The sequence below is a fragment of the Sapajus apella genome, unplaced genomic scaffold (genome assembly GCF_009761245.1).
Source record: "Sapajus apella isolate SASKATOON/1434 unplaced genomic scaffold, GSC_monkey_1.0 scaffold1, whole genome shotgun sequence".
NCBI lineage: Eukaryota > Metazoa > Chordata > Mammalia > Primates > Cebidae > Sapajus > Sapajus apella.
Genome location: NW_022436941.1, coordinates 82,684,606 through 82,698,193, shown reverse-complemented (window position 1 = coordinate 82,698,193; position 13,588 = coordinate 82,684,606).

Sequence of the window (13,588 nt, the reverse complement as noted above, 5' to 3'; positions counted from 1 at the left end):
TCATGGGGCATGTGATGAAGTTGGCAAGTGCTCTTAACAATCTCAGCATACTCACTGCTTCAGCCAGGAGGGTTCCAATAGGGTAGGGGTTCCCTGCCTGAGATTCAGCCTCTCCCTTTTGTAGCTCCCTTGCATGACATGGTAAAAGCCTTTAAAACTGCATACCTTGGCTTTTTGTTGAAACTGCTCTCTGTAACCCCTAATGTGACAGGCCAGCAGTTTAAACCCACAACATTTTGGCCCCTGCAACTTGTAATAAGTAATTAAGGTCTGTGATTTCTACCCTACCCAGACAATGTGTAAACTAATGACCACTTAAGTAACAATCAGAATGTCGAAAGTCCCCTGGCCCTTGGAATGTCCGGAGCCCCTCACTCTCATCTCCACCCAGAAGGTGATTGACAGAATCCCCTGGCCCTCAGAATGTCTGAAACTCCTCACCCCCATCCCCCTTCCCCTCACCCTCACCTCCGTGGTGGTTTTATATGTATAAAAGCTCTTAACACCCTCCTTTCGGGGCCATGGGTTGAAAAGACCCGAGTCCTCCTCTGTGGCTGCCAGCAATAAAGACCCTGCAATTTGTCATACTTTTGTCTTGGTGTTGACTTTCTATGCTCGCTCCACTACAACACTGTGTCCACACAAACAGATCCCCCTCTACACCCCAACCCCAAAAGTCTTTGTATCCCTTTGCAGAGTGAAGAATTAAAATTCTTTTCTTTTTAATTTTTAAGTCTTATGGGCACATAGTGGGCGTATCTGTTTATGGCCTACATGAGATAGTTTGATACAGACATGCAATGTATAATCATCACATCAGGATAAATGGGGTATTCATCTCCTTAAGCATTTATCCTTCCAGTTAGAAACAATCCAATTATACTCTTTGTTATTTTTAAATGCACAATGAATTATTTTGGACTATAGTCACCCTGTTATGCTCATGTTACAGGAAAGGGGTCCTGATCCAGACCCTGAGAAAAGGTTCTTGGATCTTGTGCAAGAAAGAATTCAGGGCAAGTCCATAGAGTAAAATAAAAGCAAGTTTATCAGGAAAGTAAGGGAATAAAAGAATGGCTACTCATAGACAGAGCAGCCCCACAGGCTGCTGGTTGACCATTTTTATGGTTATTTCTTGATAATATGCTAATCGAGGGGTGGATTGTTCATGCTTCCCCCTTTTAGACCCTAGAGGGTGAGTTCCCGATATTGCGATATTGCGGGGCATTTGTAAACTATCACGGTGCTGGTGGGAGGGTGGCAGTGAGGACGACCAGAGGTCACTCTCATTGCATTTTAGCCAGCTTCTTTCCTGCAACCTGTTTTATCAGTGAGATCTTTAAGACCTGTATCTTGTGCCCATCTCCGATCTCATCCTGTGACTTAGCATGCCTAACCAACTGGGAATGCAGCCCAGTAGGTCTCAGCCTCATTTCATCCAGCTCCTATTCAAGAGGGAGTTCCTCTAGTTCACATGCCTCTGATATCAGCAAATACTAACTCTTACTCATTCTTTCCATTTTTTGTACCCCTTAGTCATCCCCATTTCTCCCTGTAAGATTCTTTATTACTTACAGGTAGCTTCTTAGAAGGCTTGTTAGCTAGTACAGTACCAGTTCTTCACAGTGATATGTCATCCTACACTAAAAAGGTGATTTCTCTCTTGTCTTAGGTTGGGTTCTCCCAGATGGATTTTGAGACAAGGATTACAATATAAGAAGGTTATTGGGAAGGTGATCCCAGTAGGGTAATGGGGACCTGAGATAGGGAAGTTGCATTAATTAGAGAGCATGTGTTAATGAGCTGATTACCCACCAGGGTAACTGAAAACCCCTGGAAAACTGCAAAGAGTACCCATTGGAGTTATACCACTGGTGTGTTGTACCATAAGTCCTCTCTGTTATTGGTTGAGTTCTTCCCCTGAAGGCATGGATTACCCAACATTTTCCATCTGTCCTATGCACAATGAACCATGTGAGCTCTTGAGCAAGTCTTTTGACAGAGTCAAGCCTACCTACCTTTTGATAGAAGCCACCTACTGTCAAGATAACAGCGAGTGCCTATCGGATAAGGATGTGGCACCCAAGGCCTCTGCTGTACTTCCTTTCTGCAACCTCTGAACTCTTGATTTGAAATTGTATCACCGACTCTGCCCTTCCGTAGAAAGTAGGAAGACTTATGACTCACCTCAGCCTTTTAATGGAAAAAGGAAGAGACCTCTTCCCCAAAAAGCTACATTCTACTTTTCCATGGGTGGCCAGACAACCTCCAGCAATCCCCGTCTTACACTGATGGGCTAGATCACTGATATTTACATCGTATCGATAACCCGCATACATTCACAACAGAAATCTCTCACCGCTCTGTACTGTGGGATGTTTACTAACAGTGACTTAAACCAGAGATGGCAGACTTATTTCACCTGTGTGCCAGCTCTCATCAAATCAGTAGTGGCTGCCCAAAGCAGTATGTTGAGTCTGAGGCTCAGGGAGAAAGAGTAGGTTGATTATGGATTAGGTCAGCTAAGTATTAATACCAACCCATAAGGGGTGCAGAAAAAAAAATCACTGGAAAACTCCAAAACTCCAAATGTGAGGTGGAGAAAACTATATACTCAAATTCCTTTCAGGAACTTACTATATGAGCATACATGTGATTGGAAGGAATATTTTGATAAGAACCTTGGAGAATGTGGGTGAGGGAAACAATGAAACCCCCAACCCGCAGCACGTTCTAGTCATGCTGTAGTCACATCTTGGATATATCTGTTGGGGGTGGGGGTGGCATTCCAGCTTCTATTATCAACAAGGAAAGTAAAAATCAGTCAGGCAAAACTACATTTAAAAGCCTCTAAAAATGTCCATAGGTCACGTGACTAGTATCCACCCTAAGAAGCTTAAAAGCCAAATAGTTAAATCTCCAAATGAGTGTATGTTGCATCTTTACTGTAACAATAGATGGTCCCTAACTAACCTGCCTGGGTGGACACAGCAGGCAGGTCTGGCCTCCCGATGGCTTTTATTTTGCAGAGCGGATTATGCAAAATTCACTGGAGGCTGCTTTTAGCTACCTTCCTTATTTTTCTCACACCTAGTACTCCGTTTCTCCTCTGTGTTAAATACTGAAAAAAACCCCAAGGTTTTGCCCACTTCACGTAATACACAAGAGTAAATTTCAGACAGATTATTGAGCTAAATGTGAAAGACCACAGTTACTTTAAAGACTTAAGTCAAAAGATTCATGATGCCCAGTATTGTATATGTAACCACAGGTACAATCTCATAGGAGGACTATTTCAATAAAATTTTGACTTCTCTTCTGATATTTGTCCTATAAAAATACACATGGAACTCTAATACCTATATAAGGTTATTTATTGTGGTGTTATTTATAATACTGAAAAATTAGAAATAACCAAAATATTCATTGAAGAAATATGGCTAAAAAAATAAGGCACATCTTTACAGAATGTTATGCAGCTTTATAAAAGAATACAATAAAAATTAGCCATGGTGGTGCACTTGTAGTCTCAATTACCAGGGAGGCTGAGGCAGGAGGATCACTTGATGTTGGAAATAGATGCTCAGTGCCACAAAGGAAAATTAGCACTGAAACAAAGGATCTTTCAGCAATGTAATTTTTACTTCCTGGACCGCAGGAAGAGTACCCTAGCTAGCCATTGTGCCACGAGAGTACAATGAACAAAGGAAAGCAGACAAATTGGGGTCATCCTTACTGCTGTGTCTGATCTCTGTTGGCTGGAGCCAGACCTCACAATCTAAACTAAAACCGGATTGGCTAACAACTTAAAACTTTTCTAAACAGGTAAAAGCAATGGAGAGCTGGGACACACCTGTGAGCACGCCCAGCACAGGAATCTTAGTTAAAATACAAGGACATAGAGTGCACTACGTGCTTGTAAGCATGGCATGTCTAACAGCTACATAGGATAGGGCTTAACAAAGTTATTAGCACACTTATTCTTTAGCAAGAAAGGAAATTTTAAAAAGGAACTTTTCTACTTCCCACAGTTGAGACCAGGAGTTCAAGGCTGTAGTGTGCTATGATTGGACCTGTGAACAGCCACTGCAGGAGCCTGGGCAACACAGTGAGGCCCCATCTCTAACATCATCATTAGCATAATAGTAATGAGGCAAATTTGTATATATTGACATAGAAATAGGTCCAAGACACGTCACAACTTATTTGAATTTAGTTTCTTCATCTGTAAGATGTAAAAGATCTCTAAGATTTCTTTTAGCTTCATCCTCTGAAATGTATGTCATAGAACCCAAGAAATTTATACTCTTGAAAAATAAGAGTTGTGGGAGGTAAGCAGGGATGAAAAACTACACGTTGGGTACAATGTATGCTACTTAGGTAACAGGTGCACTAGCATCTCAGCATCCATCTGTACAATTCAGCATCACTATACAATTCATCCATGTAACCAAAAACCACTTGTAACCCCAAAAGCTATTGAAATAAAACAAATTATCTTTTTTTCATCTTTTTCCTTGGGAAAATTTAAAGTTCACAATACCAGTGCACTCCCTCTCTACCTTTTTTCCTTCATCAAAGTTAAATCTACTTTCTTTCCCAATTCAAATGATCAAAGCATCTTGGAATCTAAAATTAGTCAAGGAAACTCTGAAGGGAAATATGTTTCAACAGCTTTACTGAGAAAAAAAGAAATACCTGAATGCATGCGTTTCAAAGACAATAAACTCCAGAGCCAACAATTAAATAGATTGATCCCTAAACCTTCTCTAAAATATTGGTGAAATTATCAACAATTATCTGCTCAGCCAGAAGAGGGCTGTTCTTCTAAGGAGGAGAAGAGGCCTAAAATGAGGTTCTATCATAATTAAGACTGGAGTGTCCTGAAGAAAAACAGTTCCAATAATTAGAGGGGATTCTAAACTTACATGTGTCAAAAAATCCAGTCTCCTAGGAACCAAAGAACTGGAAAGAATTTCATTTTAAACAGAAAAGATAACCTAAGGAAGCAGAAGTTTCATTTCCATTTTGACAAAATTTCCATAACCACTTGCGAACCCAGAGTTCCTTGTTGTGGGAGTAGGAAATTTGCTTCAACTTTCTGGGTCCCCAGCTTCCCTTCCCTATGTGGAAGGCAGGTATGGAACTTTTGACTCATCTTGCAGGCTCGCTTGGAAGAAAGGTGACTATTAGAAAAGCCTTCTGAAAGCAGAAGAGCACACGCCAATCATAGACAGAAAACCAGGGTGTAAAGCATAACAATAAATTGTCTACTGTCACAGAAAGCCCTGGATCTGATACAGACGATCATTTTGGATTTTAGTTACAGTCGGAGAAGCTCATTAGAGTCTGGAGTCACTTCATACACTGAGCTGGAAATTTCAAAGGAAACTTCCAAATCCACTAGCTGCTTTGCTCTTCACTGAATTTTGACTGGATCATTTACTTTTAAAAATCAAGCTGAACTTAGCACTGCCTGAGCCAAACTTTGCCTCTATTTCTGAGCAACTCTTGCTGTTGTCAATGCAGCTATGTGTGGACAGGAGAAGAGAATATGATCCATTGTCCTACCAGATGCAAATTATGGTCCTGATTCAACAAAAAAGCATCTGTCTTCCATGTAGGAAAAATAGCAAGAGACTCTGAAGCCAGACTAATGATTTGTGACATGGCACTGTGCTCTTGCAGAAATTCACATTGCAGTTTGTGATTAGCAAGCCAAAAAAAAAAAAAAAATCTGAAACTGCCATGATTTGCAATGTTCTGTTTTGAGGCCCGTACTGATGATAAATTCTAACAGAATCTGCCCAGAGAGAAGAAAATGATAGTTTTTTGAAAGAGAAGGAAAAGATTTTGAAACAGCAAGTTTTTACTTGTAGTACACGGCTCTATATGACAAAGTCGATGTTTTCTTCCATCATGCTCTCAGTACCTCTGGGAAGTCAATACCCAGGAAAAAGTAGTATCAACAATACAGCTAATTTCATAATTATCTGTTGTCATTGAGGATCTTGTGGTTGAAGGCATGGGTGACTTGATGACATACAGAAAACATTCTTCAAATGAATAAAATGGATTTGACTTCTATCTACAGGTAATAGAATACTACTTTAATATGAGTCTATTGTGGTTTTAAATTCTTTGTACTCCTACCCTTCTCCCATTGGTTTAGAGGCACTGAGGGCTTTTGTTATAAACCACTCCTCAGGTAGGGTCTAAATAGCTAAAATGCAGATGAAGCAACTGAGTCAATGTCTACCTTTGAGTTTTAAAAACTTGGCTTTGAAGATCTGGGAAGTAGTGTGTCCAGCTCACTGTGCCCCAGTCAGAAATGAGTACTATAATTAATTTTTTGTCTTTGTTAATAATAGAGTTATTTTCTAGCTGTTAGCCATTCATACTTTCTCTTTTGTGAATTGTCTGTTTCATGTTCTTTTCTTATTTTTGTACTGGAATATCTTAGGTGCCCCCACTTCCATATAGATCTATCATATATGTAGCAAATATTTTCCTAGTTTGACCTCTTTTAATTTAGTCTGTGATTTTTTTATGATGTACAGAGTTTAGCAGTTTTATATAATCAAATCTACAGCTTTTTCCATGTGATCTCCTCCATAGCTCTTAAACTTAGGAGAGTTTTTACCATTAAGAGAAAAACGTCAGCTGAAAAAAATTCAAGAGAGTTTAATTGAGTGATGAACGGTCTGTGAATCGAGCAGCGTTCTTGAGCCAGAGTAGGCTCAGAGACTCCAGCACAGCCACTGGTGGAAGATTTCTGGACAGAAAAAGGAAAGTACAGAAAACGGAAGTGAGGTACAGAAACAGCTCAGATTGTACATCCTGGTGGTTTTCCTTCTTTGAACAGGGTTTGGACAGTTGGCCACATTTGATTGGCCAATACTCAGTGATTGGCGCAAGGGTAGACTACAGTCTGTTTAACCTTCCATTTAGGTAATAATTTATGATGGACAGAGAAACCTTTAGGCCAAACTTAAAATATGTAAGGGGGCAGCTTTAGGCTAAACTTGATTTAACATTCTATGTAGAGAGTTGAGAGAAATTCATGTATAATTTCGTCTATTTTGTTTACAGTTTGATTTTTTTTACACTGAACTCTTTTTTCTTATCAGAAATTTTATTCTTTTCATCAACAAATATTTCCTGAGTGCCCTTTTGTGTCTGACAAGGTGTAGCTGTTGGTAATAAAATAGTAACCAAAATGCTTAGAGTAGGAGAGTCGATATGCGCAAGTGACCACAGGTGATTTTCATGCAGCTGGGAGTGCTGGCACAAGGTGTATTGACTGCTCTCAGTGCAGTATTAAGCCTAAGTGAAATCAGGCAGGGTTGCGAGCCACTGGACCCACTCCAGATCTTAACTTTGTTCCCAGAGAATCCCCTTAAGTTGATAAACTAAAGCAGTTTCTGCAGCAGGCTAAATCTGATTAGCCGTGGAGCATTATTCATGCTCCAACTATGAGGCAAAAAGTCATCAGGAGCAAAGGAACCCGGTTCATTCTTTTCAAAAGACTTAGAAAAACAACAAAATAGACCTTTACCAAGATTTCAAATCAGGATTCAGAGTAGCAGGGCTGTCTGAGATGAGTTAGGCTTGGGAGGTGCTGGGCCCAGTGGACAGGGACGAGGCCTGCTTTGCAAGGGCACTGTTTGGTGTTGTGTTTGAGCAATGGTTGGACCCCAAGATCCATGCAAGCATCGCATTCCAGGTTTGAGGGCTAGCTGGTCCATCCAAGCCATCCCAGTCCTGCCTCATCCATTAGTGCTTCAGAGATGCTGTCTGCTACTCCTGTCATCACATGCCATGCTTCTCAATAACACAGCATGCGCAGCATCGCCCTTGAACATTCATATGCCTTAGGGAAGTACTGAATGACTGACAGGAAAGGGAGAAGAAATCATTTCCAGCCTGCTGCTATGGTTTGTAAGCTGATAGGTGTGATGACCAATTTTATGTCAATTTACCTATGCTATGATGCCAAGATACTTGGCTAACTCTATCTGGGCACTGCTATGAAGGTTTTGTTTGTTTGTTGAGACAGTCTTGCTCCTTCACCCAGGCTGGAGTGCAATGGTGCAATCTTGACTCACTACAACCTCTGTCTCCTGGGTTCAAGTGATTCTCCTGCCTCGGTCTCCTGAGTAGCTGGGATTACAGGCGCACACCACCACACCTGGCTAATTTTTGTATTTTTAGTAGAGATGGTGTTTCACCATGTTGGTCAGGCTGGTCTCGAACTCCTGACCTCATAATCTACCGACCTCAGCCTCCCAAAACGCAAGGATTACAGGCATGAGCCACTTTGCCTGGGGCTGTTTGTGTGTGTGTCTTAGATAAAATTAACATTTAAATCAGTAGACTGAGTAAACCAGATTACCCTCCATGAATGGGTGGGCCTCATCCAATCAGTTGAAGTCCTTAAGGAAAAGACTGAGGTCCCCCAAGAAAGAGAATTCTGCCTGCAGGATGCCTTTGTACCCTAGTGCAATGTAAACTCTTCCCCAGATCTCAGGCTGCCAGCCAACCCTGCAAATTCTGGACTTGCTAGCCTCTACAATTGCATGAATCAATTCCTTAAAGAAAATCTCCACTCTCCCTGTATATACACACATATACATATAAGCATATCTCATCTTATTGTGCTTTGATTTATTGCACTTCACAGATTTGCATTTTTTACAAGCTGAGGGCTTGTGGCAACCTTGCACCAAGCAAGTCTCTTGGCTCCATTTTTCCAACAGCATGTGCTCACTTTGTGTCTGTGACACATTTTAATAATTCCTGCAATATTTCAAACTTTTAAATTATTGTCATATCTGTGGTGGTGATCTATGATCAGTGATCTCTGATGTTACTGTTGTAATTGTTATGGGTGCCATGAACTGTGCCCATATAAGATAATGAACTTAAATCTATAAATGTTGTATTTCACTGCTGTACCAACTGGCTGTTCCCCCATCTCTCTCCCTCTCCTCAGGCCTCCCTATTCCTTGAGACACAACAACATTGAAATTAGGCTAATTAATAATCCTACAGTGGCCTCTAAGTGTTCAAGTGAAAGGAAGAACTGCACATCTTTCGTTTTAAATCAAAAGCTAGAAATGATCAAGTTTAGTGAGGAAGGCTTATCTAAACCCAAGATAAGCCAAAAGCTGGTCTCTGTGCCAAGTTGTGTTAGCCAATTTGTCAATGCAAAGAAAAAGTTCTTGAAGGAAATTCAAAGTGCTACTCCAGTAAACACACTGCTGATAAGAAATAAAACAGACTTACTGCTGATATTTAGGAAGTTTCTGTTGTCTGGATAGAAGATTTAACCAGCCACATCATTCCTTTAAGCCAAAGCCAGATCCACATCAAGACCCTAGCTCTCTTCAATTCTTTTTTTTTTGAGACAGTCTCGCTCTGTCGCCCAGGCTGGAGTGTAGGGGGCAATCTGAGCTAACTGCAACCTCCGCCTCCAGTGCTCAGGTGATTCTTCTGCCTCAGCACCCAGAGTAAGTGGGACTACAGGCACGTGCCACTCCTGAACTCGTGATCCACCCGCCTCGGCCTCCCAAAGTGCTGGGATTACAGGAGTGAGCCACTGCGTCTGGCCAACCCTCTTCAATTCTATGCAGGCTGAGAGAGGGGAGGGAACTACTGCAGAAAAGTTTGAAGTTAGCAGAGGTTGGTTCGTGAGATTTAGGGGACCAAGGCATTTCCGTACCATGAAAGTACAAGACAAAGCAGCAAGCTCTGATGTAGAAGCTGCACCAAGCTATCCGGAATGTCTAACTGAGATTATTGACAAAGTTGGCTACACAAAACAACAGATTTTCAATGTAGATGAAACAGCCTTCTACTGGGAGAAGATGCCATCCAGGACTTTCATAGCAGAGAGGAGAAGTCATTGCTTGGCTTCAAATCTTCAAAGGAAAGACTGACTCTTACTAGGGGCTAATGCAGCTGATGACTTGCAGTTGAAGCCAATGCTCATAATGGATCTGAGAATCCTAGGGCCCTTAAGAATTACACTAAATTGGCCGGGCATGGTGGCTCACACCTGTAATCCCAGCACTTTGGGAGGCCAAGGCAGGTGGATTACCTGAGGTCAGGAGCTTGAGACCAGCCTGGCCAACATGGTGAAACCATGTCTCTACTAAAAATACAAAAATCAGCTAAGCTTGATGGTGGGCCCCTGTAATTCCAGCTACTCAGGAGGCTGAGGCAGGAGAATTGCTTGAACCCGCAAGGTGGAGGTTGCAGTGAGCCAAGATTGTGCCATTGTTCTCCAGCCCGGGTAACGAGAGAGAGACTCCTTCTCAAAAAAAAAAAAAAAAAAAAAAAAAGAATTACACTAAAACAGGCTGGGAGCAGTGGCTCACACCTGTAATCCCAGCACTTTGGGAAGCTAAAGTAAGTGGATCAATTGAGGTCAGGAGTTTGAGACCAGCCTGGCCAACGTGGTGAAACACCGTCTTTACTAAAAATACAAAAACTAGTTGGGTGTGGCGGCATAGGCTCTAATCCCAGCTACCTGGGAGGATGAGGCACAAGAACTGCTTGAACCCGGATGGCGGAGGGTGCAGTGAGCTGAGATGGTGCCACTGCACTCTAGCCTGGGTAACAGAATGAGATTCTGTCTCAAAAAAAAAGGAAGAGGATTTATGCTAAATCTGGAAATAAATGCTGGGCATTCCAAAAGGAGGGAGGGTGGGGAGGTGAGGAGGAGGTGAAGATTGAAAAATTACCCACTGGGTACAATGTTCACTACTTGGGTGATGGATACACTAGAAGCCCAAACCTACCATTATTCAATATACCCATATATAACAAACCTGCACATAAATCCTGTGAATCTATAATACATACATAAATTTAAAAGATTTATGCTAAGTCTACTCTGCCTGTACTCTATAAATAGAACAACAAAGCTTGGATGACAACACATTTGTTTACAGCATGGTTTACTGAATATTTTAAGCACACAGTTAAGATCTGCTCAGAAAAAAATTCCTTTCAAAATATTACTGCTCATTGACCAGTAATGACTGTCACTTGGGTGACTAAGTGCTCACGTACTTAGCCACCCAAGAGCTTGGATAAAGATGTACAAGGATATTAGTGTTTTCATGCCTTCGAACACAACATCCATTGTGCACCCCATAGATCAAGGAGTAATTTCAACTTTCAAGTCGTATTATTTAAGAAATACATTTCTTAAGGCTATAGCTGCTGTAGACAGTGATTCTTCTGATGGATCTGGGCAAAGTCAACTTAAAATCTTCTGGAAAGGATTCACTGTTCTAGATGCCTTTAAGAACCATTCATGATTCATGGGGGAGGAGGTCATTCACTTGAAAACCACTACTGATCTGATTGTACAAGGAAGACAAGATTTCTTTCCCCAAACCACTGTCAAAGTTCCCTTAAGCTGGAAAGCCCCTCAAGAGAAGTGGTCTGGCCAATTCTAACAATGATTTCTGAATCATTAAATTCTCAGAAATGTAATGATATAATCCTAACACTGAGTATTGGTACAGTGTATCAACTTAGAAAAGTGCTTTTACATACAGTATGCTCTAAATTATGAACAACTGGGAGATACTTTAGAGAGGTATTATCATTATTATAACTGCCCCTCTTTTGCAGAAGAAGAAACTGAGAATCAAGAAGTTACTTGATGCGTCATATATCCAGTCTAATCAGCCAGGCTATGACAAACCAAGAATGAGAAACAAGTTCTTCTTACATGCCTCATCTAGCACTTTTTCTTACCACTCAAACATATCTGGCCAGGTAAGCAAACTGCTAGGAGATTAGAGTGCCAATTCAGCATCCTGACAAGGATTTTATTGTCAGTCACTTTTGACAGTGAGATGAGAAGGAAAGTCGGGGCAGTAAGGCCAGCTGGAGACTTGAGGTTGAGAGTGCAACTTGGTGAGTCACCCTCATTTTTCTATCAAATAAACTCAAGGCTTTTTTCATCCTTTCTTCTTTTTTAATTTGTCAAAATGAGTCTAATTCAAGTGAACCCTACTCTGGGAAGCAATTCTTAATCACCCTGTCAAAATTTATCACTACCTTCTCTGTGTATTCCTTCACATTTTTTTCTTTTCTGTTTTTTTTTTTTTTTTTTTTTTTTGAGGCAGGATCTCACTCTGTCACCCAGGCTGGAGTGCAGTGGCATGATCTTGGCTCACTGTAACCTCAGCCTCCTGAGTAGCTGGGATCACAGGCAGGCCACCAGGCCCAAATAATTTTTGTATATTTTTTTTTTGGTAGAGCTGGGGTTTTTTACCATGTTGGCCAGGTTGGTCTCAAACTCCTGACCTCAAGTGACCTGCCTGCCTTGGCCTCCCCAAGTGCAGGGATTACAGGCATAAGCCACTGCACCCTGCTCATTGACATCTTTTATTATAAGACTAATCATATAATGAAATGTATCTGTCTCCCTAAGCAGCCTGAGAGCTCCTAAGGGCAAGGACTGCAGCTTTTTAGGTGCACTTATTCAATCAACTGAGGTTTATTGGAAGCACCTCTTTCTGTTGCAACTTACTAAACCCTGTGGATATAAAGATGATGTTCCTAATCTATTTGGGAAAACATACATAAGCCAGTAGTTACAATCCAATGTGATAAATGCATGCATGAAGTTCTGCAGAGCACAGAAAAGGAAACATCAAAACTATCTGGGACAAGACAGTTAAGTAGCTAAGAAGGGGGATTTTCATACAACGTCCTGAAAGATATGGAGGAAAAAGAACATGTCAGGCCCAGGGCATATCTTATATACAAATAGATACAATAAAGGAACAGGGCCAGTCAAGGAATAACAAGTAGTTCTGTGTGAACTGGCATGGAGTTGTACAAGTACAAAGATTGCAATAAAAATGGTCTTGGATACCAAGTAAAGAATTTAGACTTTATTCTCTAGTTTGGTCCTTCCAAACCTGCAGGCCACAGACTTGTTTCAAAAGATTTTGTAATGTAGACTAAATAAATAAGCCTGAAATGTGTGTGTAATTGTTTAAATGTCCATAGACACTGTAATAATATATTCAAAGCTATGTGTAAGTGGTTTAGATGTTAAAAGTAGCTTTTTGTCATCATTTTTATCAATCAATAAACACTAAAGTACTACTATTGTGTGAAGGTACAAAGGATTTTTGTAATTAATGTCAAAAGGAGCCCTTATAATTAGTTTTAAGTGATGAGATTTTTTTTCTTAAGAAAAACACTTTTATTGCCTTTTTCCCATAAGACATGATACATTTTACTTTAAAACTTTAGAAAATAACAAGACAATAAAAAAGAAATATCCAATAGTTCTAGCACTCAGAAATACTAATGTTCATATTTGTTAAACTTGCAGCCCTTTTCTATGCACATATATATAAACAAACATTTTAAATTTACACATATTTAATTGTAATCTCTTTAGTCATATTTATAAACATATTTTTGACATTACATATATACATCTGCATCACCATTTAAGATAGCGACACAGTATTCTAAGAGATGAACATTTCCTAATTTACCTCCTACGGTTGGATGTTTAGGTTGTTTCTAATTTTTCCATTGCAAA